Raw genomic sequence first — 4,194 nt, 5'->3', positions numbered from 1 at the left:
ACACTTATCTCACTTTAAAGGAACGATTATAAACACTAACAAAATTTAGAGATTTTTCCAGCCTTGAACTGAAACATCACAATTTTTTCTCTACATTTTTTAATACCATAAAAGATGTTTTTAATGTCCTGAAAGGATTATAAACTTCATTCCAACATGCCAAACAAATTTTAATGAGAATGTCCCAAAACAAACTCCATTCAAGCTCCCTCCGCCCCCTAGCTCTTCTTCCTCTTATTCATAGAATTGGGATGTTATAAATTCGAAATTGAAAATATCCGTCCCCCATCCCAAAAAAATTGTCTAATAATACATATGAAAATGTTTTTCATTTGAAATATTTATACATGACATTCTGAAGAGCTTTAAATATTAAATTTATTTGAATTTTTTAAGATAATTTATTTTAAATTATATAATAATTATGACGTAATTATAATAATTGATTGTAAATCATATTTTTATGATTATAATAATAAGAATGATTAACGATGATTAATGATAATTATACATATTATACTTTTTTACTGCATAGGTATTATTATTATTATTATTATTATTATTATTATTATTATTATTATTATTATTATTATTATTATTATTATTAACAAAATAATTGTTTATTAACAAATGCAAGTAATAAAAAAACTAATTGTAGTAATGAATATAAAATTACTAGAAATATTTTATACACAATTTTAAATAAGCTTAAATGTAATTTTGATTCTCCTATTTTGCTCAATACACAATTTTAAAATAGAGATATTCGATCATTCTATTTAAAAAAATCTATCATTTTAGTCCTGATATTTTGAAATAGAGACATTTGATCATTCTATTTTTAAAAAATTCACAATTTTGATCCTTATATTTTAAAAAATCTACAATTTTGGTTCAAACTTCAATTTTATCAAGATTTTATTTCTTATATTATAATTAATTAAATTATTTTTTATGATACCTTAAATGAATATATTAGGTCTAAGGTTCAACTATATCAAAATAAAAGAAATAAATCATAGGCAAAATTAAGGATTTGACTAAAGATGTAATTTTTCTAAAATAAGAAGATCAAAGGTGTCTATTTAGAAATAGAGGACTAAAATCACATTTTTTAAGATGTGTTTCTATTTTAAAATGGAGGAACCAAAATTGTGAATTGAGTAAAATAGGAGGACCAAAATTACATTTAAGCTTTTTGAATAAATATTTTTGACAATTCCAAAAAATAACCTTCTTTGATTTCCTCTACTATTTTTTGCTTTTGTGTTACTCTCACACTTATTTGCATACATAATAATTTATGCAAACCTATTTGCATACAAAATAATTTTAAGACAATTATGACATTAAAAAATAAAAATTTAATCTTTATAGTATATTTTGATTGAGAGTGATTTCATAATCATTATACGTAATCATGAAAATTATTATAATGTAATATTTCTAGTTTTAATTCAAACAAAATTGGAGAATAAAAGACTTTCAAAGAAGTAAAAAATGACAAATGAATTATCTTCAAAGATAATTGAATCTAAGGTAACTATATGTATTAATAATTAAATAAATTGATATGTAAATCGAGTAAAAAAAAGTTGATATCCATACAAGAAATTTTAAATTTTAGAAACAGATAGAAATATCTTTTATTTGTATAATAAATTAACAAAAAAATAATTTGATTTAATTGATTTATATGTTAAAATACATTATTTTATTTTCTATGAAAAAAATACACAATTCTATTAATTGTAGTAAAATACTAGTTTATATTTTTTTTTGTCATAGATCACACGGGTATCCCCAACTCATTATACTCATTAAGTAAAAAAAAAAATTCAATATAAAATAAAAATATTCAACATGAAATGCTCAATCATTTCTTTTTACAAATATTTAATTTAATTAATTTAAAGTAATTAAGAGTAACATATATTTTAATTCAAATTAATTAATAACATTAATATATTTTGATTGGAAATTATAATATATTCAAATTAAGATAAAATATAATTAATTTATTGAATGACCATAAATTTAATTCTTATTTTTATTATTTTTTAAGATATAATAATTAATTGATCTTCAACTGACTATTTATATTACACAACAATAATTAATAACTTAATTTTTTTATATTTATTATATATTATTGATATCTAGCACAAATATATTAATTTTAGTTTATAATTCCTAATTCAAAATTTTAAAATGTTTTATATCATTCTTGAGAAATCAATGTATATTTTATGAATGACACGCGTAACATGTGTCTCTAAATTGATGTTACTATGAAATTGAGTATTAGTTAAAATAATTTTACAAACATCGGATAAATAATTAAAAATCTTGATGTATTATTTTTCATTCTAAATTCATAATTGTGATAAATTAAAATAATTTCTTTGGGAAATTTATTGAAAAATTAAAAAAGACAAATGTAGAAATTATTAATGGAATGTTATGAATGCCTAATCATTAATTAAATGTAATGACTGCCTAATCATTAATGGAATGTCCAGTAATTACTAATTTTGATGATGTAATTTTCATAGTGGTTGAGTACTAAAGTTAATAAAAAAATACTTATTAATATATATTAGTAAAAAAGTTATAATACCAATGTTTATAAATATATATGTAAATGATTAAAAAATATGAAAAATTATATGATTAAAATTTATTTATTTATTTTAAATATAAACTAATATATGAAGTATTTTTAATTGATAAAATAATTTATTATTATTTGAATATATGTATCCTTATATTTAATATTAATCATAAAATTTAAGTATTAATTAAAATAATTTTAGAAATTAAAAGATCTTTAACTAGATAGTCAACTAATATATTTCTTTTGCATTCTTATTAATAGTATTTACAACAACTGAAATTATTTATTTAGATAATCAATTAACAAATCTTATATATATAAGAGAAAGATAATTTGCAACAAATATGAGTCCAAATTAAGGATATATTTAGCTTTTGTGCAATTGAGGAAATTAAGTGTAATCAATAAATTTAATTAGCCTAATTAATAATTGAATTGCCATTAATTACTAATAAACATTTGACACATAATAACCAATCGGATTGTTTAATAAACTTTTACTAATAAAAATTTTTATTATTAGGAATCAAAAATAAACATTAGAGTACGTATTTACACGTTCACACATTATATTCAATCATTAAGTTATATCCCCTTGAAATCTTTAATACATCTAATATAATATAATATAAATAAGAAGATTACTATTGAAATCTATTAATACATCTAATATAATATAATATAAATATCAAGAATGATAGTCATACTATCTCTCTCTATAACACTCTTTTATAAAGATAACATTTTCTTTAAAAAAACACATTTATATAAATGAAAATAAAATTACTCGAATATATTATAATATTTACAATTATTTTATTTTTCTTTAGAAACACTCACAATTGTTTTCACACACACATAAGTTTTAAAAAAAAACCTTAAAATCATAATAAAAAAAATATATTTATTTTCATAGTTATAAACTAACACCCCGTCATGGTACCGGTTATTATACTAGTTTAATAAAAGAAAAGACGATGGAAATGTAGGTAGATTATTATCCACAACTTATGCAGTTCAATTAAATAGTTAGAAATTGGATATGGCAACATATTGAATTCTGGGTTCATATATATAGCCGCAAGAAAGTAAATGGGGCTACCCAAGGAAAGAGACCTAACTTATGAACTAGAAAGATAGGTGCATATATGTTGGCAATGTTGCAATAAAGTAAGATGTCATTACTACTGTGGAAAGCTGAGGGCATGTGAGTGGCAGCTATTGTCAAAGCTGGCTAGCTAGATAAATGATCATGAGGATCTCTTATTTTTCTACCTTGTTTTAAAGCCTGCATGTGCCTTGTACTATTTCCCCCATTAAATTCAAAAGATAAGAGAAGAAACAGCCAGACATAAACATGAATGCATGGCTGGCCTCTTCACCATTTTATAAGAATATCCTTGGAATCCTACAAATAATAAGAAATCATCAACTCCTCCTCCTCTGAAAAATCACAATTTATACTTAATTTAATGAATTTCAATATAAATACATTTCTTAACAATAGTGATAATATGAAGTATCTGCTGATATATTTTATATTTCTACATTCTCAATGCCACCAATAATATTTTTAA

The sequence above is a fragment of the Glycine max genome, chromosome 12 (assembly GCF_000004515.6).
Source record: "Glycine max cultivar Williams 82 chromosome 12, Glycine_max_v4.0, whole genome shotgun sequence".
NCBI classification, from domain to species: domain Eukaryota; kingdom Viridiplantae; phylum Streptophyta; class Magnoliopsida; order Fabales; family Fabaceae; genus Glycine; species Glycine max.
The sequence above is the reverse complement of the archived record's forward strand: the minus strand, read 5'-3'. Positions refer to the sequence as shown.